The following is an 8090-nucleotide window of genomic DNA, read 5'->3' as shown; positions in this document are numbered from 1 at the left end:
GAGCTCTTGCAGCTTCCCTGACGGTCTCTGGTGTTCAAACTTCACCTTCTGACAAGTCAAGCACTTGGACACAAAGTCTGCTATGTCTCTCTTCATACCATTCCACCAGTAGCTATCTTTCACATCATGGTACATCTTGGTGGAACCTGGGTGGACACTGTACAGTGTGTAGTGTGCCTCTCGCATGATTTCATTCCTGAGGTTGTCCACATTGGGCACACATATCCTAGAACCTTGCACTAGGGCGCCATCATTGGCAAATCCAAACTCACCACCTTCACCTTGCTGTACTCTTTCTATGATCTTCATCAATTGTTGGTCTCTGTGCTGGGAAACTCTAACTCTGTCCTGCAAGTCTGGCCTCACTGAAAAATGAGCCAACAATACCCCCTCATCTGAAAGATCTAGGATTAAACCTTAATCCATCAACTCATGTACCTCCTGAATCAATGGTCTCTTTTCTGCTGAAATGTGCGCCAAACTACTAGAAGATTTCCTGCTTAAAGCATCTGCCACAACATTGGCCTTCCCAGGGTGGTACTGGATGGTGCAATCATAGTCTTTCAGAAGCTCCATCCATCTCCTCTGTCTCAAGTTTAAGTTCCTCTGTTGGAAGATGTACTTCAAACTCTTGTGGTCGGTGTATATCTCGCACACTTCACCATACAGGTAGTGTCTCCAAATTTTTAGTGAAAAGACTACAGCCGCCATTTCCAAATCATGGGTGGGGTAGTTCTGCTCATGCCTCTTTAGCTGTCTTGAAGCATAAGCCACTACCTTTCCATTCAGCATCAAGACACACCCTAGGCCAACTCTGGAGGCGTCACAATACACGGTGTATCCTTCACCACTCACAGGTAGTGTCAACACAGGGGCAGTGGTTAGACACTCCTTAAGCTTCTGGAAACTCACCTCACAGTCATCTGTCCAAATGAATGGAACATTCTTCCTGGTCAACTTAGTTAGGGGAGCCGCTATCCTGGCGAAATCTTGCACAAAACGCCTGTAGTAGCCAGCTAAACCTAGAAAACTTCGCACCTCAGTGACTGTTGTAGGCCTAAGTCAATCGATTCTGACTTCAATTTTCTTGGGATCCACTTGAATGCCGTCACTAGAAACCACGTGTCCCAAGAATGAGATGCTTTCTAGCCAAAATTCACATTTTGAAAATTTGGCATATAGCTGGTGCTCCCTCAACGTCTGCAACACCATCCTCAAGTGCCACACGTGTTCTTCCTCAGTCCGAGAGTACACCAAAATGTCATCTATGAATACAATGACAAAACGGTCCAAAAATGGCTTGAACACCCTGTTCATCAAGTCCATGAAGGCTGCTGGTGCATTAGTGAGTCCAAAAGACATCACCAAGAACTCATAATGACCATATCTTGTCCTGAAAGCCGTTTTGGACACGTCCTCATTCACGATTCTCAAGCGATGGTAGCCCGATCGCAGTCTATCTTGGAAAGAATCTAGCTCCTTGGAGCTGATCAAACAAATCATCGATCCGAGGAAGTGGATACTTGTTCTTCACAGTCACCTTGTTCAGCTGTCTGTAGTCGATGCACAACCTCAATGACCCATCCTTCTTTCTCACAAATAGAACAGGAGCGCCCCAAGGTGAAGTGCTTGGACGTATAAAACCCTTGTCCAAAAGCTCCTGTAGTTGCTCCTTTAGCTCTTTCAATTCTGCTGGTGCCATCCTGTAAGGTGGCATTGAAATGGGGTTTGTACCCGGTACAACATCAACGCAAAACTCTATTTCCCTTCCTGGTGGCAACCATGGAAGCTCCTCTGGGAAGACATCCATAAATTCTCTGATAACAGGAACATTTTCCATGCTGACACCTTCTATAGATGTATCTCTCACCAATGCCAAATACCCTTGGCATCCACGCCTCAACATTTTTCTAGCACTAATTGCTGACACCAAATTATATGGAGCCACGCTCCTGTCACCGTCAAAGCTAAACTCTTCCACACCAGGTATGTGAAAATACACCTTTTTGTTCCTGCAGTCTAAAGTGGCATAGTGAGTTGACAACCAATCCATCCCCAGGATTACATCGAAATCCATTACTGGTAGAGGAACCAAGTCTGCTGGGAGGATCTTTCCATCCACTACCACTGGGCTACCCAGAAAAATCATATCTATATCTATGTTGTCACTAAGCGGGGTAGCTACCAACAAAGGGCACTCTAAAGTTGTAGGGTTTCTACCCAACCTCATGGCAAACACAGGGGAGACAAATGAGTGCGTAGCACCCGGATCTATCAAAACACGAGCCTCATAAGAACAGACCAGAAGAATACACCACAATCGCATTGGAAGCTGAGCATCCTAGTGGGTCGGGGTGAAAACCGAGCTTGACCCCTACCCCGAGTGGCGTAACCACGATCGACTTCTACCTCTGACCGCCTCCAAATCCACGTCCCCCTTGTCCTCAGCCCTGTTGGCCACTGAACTGACTGCCTGCCATGTTGGAAGCACCTGGATACAACTGGCGAGGAACATTTGCAACAGAACCCTGTGACCCCATCTGTGGCTCACTGAAAATGGGGCATTCTCTAGCAAAGTGACCCGGTTGGCCACACCTGAAGCATACTCCTGATCCCATCAAACAAGGTCCTGAATGTCCTCTTCCACACTGTGCACAAGGTGCCAAGGAGGATCCTGAACCAAACCCAGAACTGCTGTACCCCGAACTGTGATCACTGCTGGATCCGTACCCTGGTCTGAATCCTCGTGGTTTGTGTCTAAAACCACTTCTCTTGTTCCTACTCTTTCCTCTGTAATTACTCTGGCCACCACTATCCGGAGTACCCATGGAAGGGACACCTGAGGAACCCTCTGCTCTGTTTTTCTTTGCTCTCCATTGTCATCATGACATAGCTAATCTCAATCTGTCTGGCTCGATCAACCACCACATCAAAAGACTGATTAGACATTATGGCCAGGTTCGCATACCTCCTATCAAGCCCCTTTAGGAATCTCTTCACCTTCATAGTTTCTGTAGCTACTGCTGCAGGGGCATATCTGCTCAATTCCAGAATGCAGAGCATATTCATCTACTGGACACTGCCATTGTCTTAAGGCCTCAAAGGCCCACCGATCTCTGAAGCTTTACGCACAAACCGATTGATAAAAGTTCCACAAAGCCGAGGCCCATGTCAAACCCTCCATCCGGTAACACGTAGTCATTCATCCATTGTCTAGGCATAGGCCCCATGACATCTGCATACAATCTATCGGTCTTCTATCGATCCAAGCGTAATTACATTCTTGCTGTCTCTGAGAATCCAAAAACTGATATGCATCGTCTGACACATTATAAGTTCCAGGCACCAACTTCTTGAAATTAATTATCTGTTTATAAGGTTCCCCTCTTGGTACGGTGGACTGCTGCTGCTGTGGAGGGTGGACCATTTACTGCGCCATCATGTCGATGGTTCTCTGCAGACCAGCTAGAGTAGCTGCCATGGGGTCCATGGGACCCTGTGCCATAAAGCCTGATCTGTCAGGGGTGGCTGCTCCTCTACTTGAGCGACTCTAGGCCTCCTACCCGCCTCCTCGGGCGGCGCCTCATCTGTCTTGACACCTCGTCGAGCACATTTGGCTCAGTGCGATGGCGGCTCTCACCTTCTACGCATTTTCCTGAAATTCAGCAGCATTAGCCCACAAAATTCAAAACTGCTCATTACACAGCTCTATAGACTCATATTTACACACAATATATGAAGCAGAAACTAGAAGCAAAGACGACAATGCAAGACGAATGTGGACCCTATTTTTCCGCATGTGACTCCTAGTAGACTCTTCCCAACACTTTAGACAAACATTCCCTAAAAATCTAGAGCCTAAGCTCTGATACCACATTTGTCACGACCCAACCTATGGGGGACCAAGACTAGGACACAGGCGACCTAAAGCCCCCGAGGCCCGTAGTAAGCCTAACTGTTCATTTACCCAATTCTAAGGCCCATTTGGGCCCAATTTCAAGAAAACAAACGGACAGAGTCCGGCCATAAAATGGACTTTTCAACGGGGAGTTTTCGACTCACCCGACCTGTAAACACAATATATAGTCAATTGGGGAGTTCAGCTCACCCTCCACATACTCATCAGCATAAAAATAAATGGGAGCTCAGCTCCCTCATCCAATCCATCAACATGCATAAAATATTAAGTTTACAAGTCCAAAATAATAATTTAGTTTACAGACCCAAATCAAATAAACATTTCTAACACATGCGGAAATTCTAAGATTTAACAAGTTTATACAAACATTAGTGTAACACCCCAAGATTTTAAATTTTATTATTTATGAGTATTTTTGATACTTTAATTTTATTTAAATTTTAGGAATTTTTTTGAGATTTTTCGGATTTTAAAATCGGGTTCGATTTTCTGAAAATATCAACTTTGATGATTTTTAAAAATTAATTTAAAGACCACGCGGCAAAACTAAAAATATATTTGGAGTCTACGTATTTTTCTGAGTTTTATGGAATTTTTTCGGAATTTTTGGACCTCGTTTTCGGTCCCGAGGCAGAGTAAAAATTCAAAATTTTGTATTTCGAATCGAACCGACCGAATCGAACCGGACCGGATCGGACCGGTCGAATCGGACCGGCCTTCTTCTCTTTTTCTACTCCCTCCCGCGCGCGATGGCCCTCTCCCTTTTCTCTCTCGTTTCTCTCTCCTCCCGCCGGCCGACCACGGCCAGCCCCAGCGGGCCAGTCCGCCCTTGACCAGCCAGTGTGGCGCGCCCAATGGCCGGCAACGCTCCAACGGCGCGCGGCCTCCGCGGCTTCCCGGCCAAATCCGGCCGATCCGGCCACCGATTGGACCGGGTCTTGTGTCTAAAATCATCTACTTGGCGAGAGCTTTCCATAGACACCAAGAACGCCGAAATCCATTGAGCGGTTTGTCCGATTTTTGCTCGGGAAGATTTTAGCTCATTTTGACTTTTGGGCAAGATTTCTCGAAAACCGTGAATCCCACGAGAAAACCGAGGCTACCAGCACGCTCCATTCGTCGAGAGCTTCGCAACGACATAAATTTCGAATTTTTTCGACACCGTTTTTCGGTGGGTCCCACAGAACTTCGCAGTGTATTTTCGAGCATTAAATGAGCTTAGAAAATTTTGAAAAATTTATGTACTAACCCCCGTGTTATGGGCTTCGTGTAAGTATCCTCGATTCGCAGAAATTCGACGATTGGCCAAGATGCAAAATTCGGTCGAACGGACCGTTCTGGAAAAGTCTCCGAATTGGACCGAGGTTTTGGCTAGCCCCCATTGTCAGACATTCCGAGCGCGTTCCCGAAGTCGGAATCAGCAAAGGTAAACCCGAACCTTGTTTTTACGTAATTTTCTAGTGCTTAAATAGGATTAAAAATCCATAAAATATTCGTGGTAGCTTAGAAAATTACGATTCTTTTTGCAATAGCTTAGTAATATTGCTAAGGACCGCGGGGCAAAGTTTTAGAATTTTTAGAACTTGTTTGGGCAGTTTTTGCAAAAATGATCAATAATAAGGACTAAATTGAAATATTACATACTGTGCTGGATGATTGATTTGATGGGCCCAGGAGGGGCTGTGTGATATGATTGAGTTGTGGATGTATGGATTGTGAGTATAGAAGTGTATTTTGAACCCTTTTGCAGGTTGGGTAGGTCCTAGGTATAGGGGAGACTCTGCCGGATTTTCGGCACGACTTAGGACGTAATTGGTCTTTTCTTTGTTTGTATTGAGTCAGATTGTATTAAATAAATGTAATATGATTGTCAGGTGAGCCGGGACAGCCTTCTTCCTCCGCCCAGCCGCCACAGTGATTGTCGTCAAGTCTGTGAGTAAAATATTAATTTTAATTGTAATTTCGATATTATTATATGTTCAGCATGCCCATGCATCACTTATATGCATATATTTATGTAGTTAAACTCTAGGCACGATTTATGATGCATTGATAAATGTTAAAGTGCCATGATGTTGTTGTGGTAATTTGGAGCAGTGTGCGTGCGTTGGCGTGCGTGTGATGTGGTGTGGACTATGGATAGGACGGGTAGTCACGGCTTGAGTTCTTCGCTGGGACCCGATCCTTCGAGGGTAAGTCACGACTTGAGTTCTTCGCTGGGACCCTCGATTTGGTTTATTAAGCGAAAGTCCGGCTTGAGTTCTTCGCTGGCACCAGGTTGGATTTAAGAGAGCTGTATAGGGGATCAGCTCCCAATATGATATGATTGATGCTACAGGGTGCGTGAGTGCTCCAAATTACCTTTTTGATGTTATGATGTGAAAATGATGTGGATGTTACATTTCACTCTCTGAGTGCATTAGTTTTAGATAGTTATAGAGATTATGGTTAAAATTGATATTTTACTCTGAGTCGAACGCTCACTCTGTTCAAAAATTTTTACAGGCCACAGGAGGATATTTTGTTCTGGGTTAATCTGCTTTTCTACTTCGCAGGTTGTTTATCAATATTTGTGTAATTTTATTTACTCCTAGAATTTTCGCATGTGTTAGCAGTAATTATTTGAATTTGGTCTGTAATATTATTATCATGTTGGACCTGTAAACTTAATATTCTATGTCTGTTTTGATGGATTGGATGAGGGAGCTGAGCTCCCGTTTATTATTATGTTGATGAGTATGTGGAGGGTGAGCTGAGCTCCCCAATTGACTATATATTGTGTTTACAGGTCGGGTGAGTCGAAAACTCCCGTTGGAAAGTCCATTTATGGCGGACTCTGTCCGTTTGTTTTCTTGATATTGGGCCCAAATGGGCCTTAGAGTTGGGTTAATGAGCAGTTAGGCTTACTACGGGCCTCGGGGGCTTTAAGTGGCCTGAGTCCTAGTGCCGGTCCGCCCATAGGTTGGGTCGTGACAAGTAATGTCGACTGCGAGGGAAAGCGAGTTAACCTCAAAAATATCCTCCTGTGGCCTAGAAAAATTTTTGAACAGGAGTGAGCGTTCGACTCAGAGAGTAAAATATCAATTTTAACCATAATCTCTATAACTATCTAAAACTAATGCACCCTGTAGAATGAAATGCAACATCAACAATATTTTCACATCATAACATCAAAAAGGTAATTTGGAGCACTCACGCACCTGTAACATCAATCATAATATATGGGGTGATCCCTATCTGACTCTCTTAAATCCAACTCGGTGCGTGAAGAACTCATTTCGGACTTCCACTTAATAACCAAATCGGGGTCAGTGAAGAACTCAAGCCGTGACTACCCCACGAAGGATCGGGACCAGTGAAGAACTCAGCGTGACTACCGTCCTATCCATAGTCCACACCACATCACACGCACGCCAACGCACGCTTTGCTCCAAATTACCACAACAACACTCATGGCACTTTATGATTATCAATGCAACATAAATCGTGCCTAGAGTTTAACTACATAAATATATGCATATAAGTGATGCATGGGCATCTGAACATATAATAATATTGAAATTACAATTAAAATTAATATTTTACTCACGGACTTGTGACAATCACCGTGGTGGTAGGCGGAGGAAGAAGGTCAGCTCACTCCGACAATTTTATTACAATCATTTAATAAATTTGACTCAATACAAACAAAGAAAAGACCAATACGTCCTAAGTCGTGAAAATCGTGAGTCTCCTCTATACCTAGGACCTACCCAACTGTAAAGGGCTCAAAACACACTTCTATACTCACAATCCATATATCCACAACTCAATCACATTACACAGCCCTCCGGGCCCATCAAATCAATCATCCATCACAATATGTAAAATTTCAATTTAGTCCTTATAATTGACCATTTTTGCAAAAAGCGCCCAAATAAGTTCTAAAAATTCTAAAACTTTGCCCATGGTCCTTAGCAATATTACTAAGCTATTGCAAGAAGAATCATAATTTCCTAAGCTACCACGAATATTTTATGGATTTTTAATCCTATTTAAGCACTAGAACATTATGAAAAAGCAAGGTTCGGGTTTACCTTTGCCGATTCCGACTTGAAGCGCTGGGACGTCGACAATGGGGCTAGCCAAAACCTCGGTCCAATTGGAGACTTTTCCGTGCAGTGCAATCGGC

At 44.2% G+C, this 8090-nt stretch overlaps 1 long non-coding RNA gene across 1 annotated transcript; it reads left to right on the top strand.

Annotated features, from left to right (window-relative positions):
* Positions 1 to 5259: 5259 nt before the first annotated feature.
* On the top strand, positions 5260 to 6605 carry LOC131169474 (uncharacterized). Its single transcript, XR_009140417.1, has 3 exons — positions 5260 to 5345; positions 5794 to 5851; positions 6425 to 6605. It is a non-coding gene; the product is annotated as an uncharacterized LOC131169474 (long non-coding RNA).
* Positions 6606 to 8090: the final 1485 nt, after the last annotated feature.

The sequence above is a fragment of the Hevea brasiliensis genome, chromosome 10, assembly GCF_030052815.1.
Source record: "Hevea brasiliensis isolate MT/VB/25A 57/8 chromosome 10, ASM3005281v1, whole genome shotgun sequence".
NCBI lineage: Eukaryota > Viridiplantae > Streptophyta > Magnoliopsida > Malpighiales > Euphorbiaceae > Hevea > Hevea brasiliensis.
This window is presented reverse-complemented; position numbering and strand designations above follow the sequence as displayed.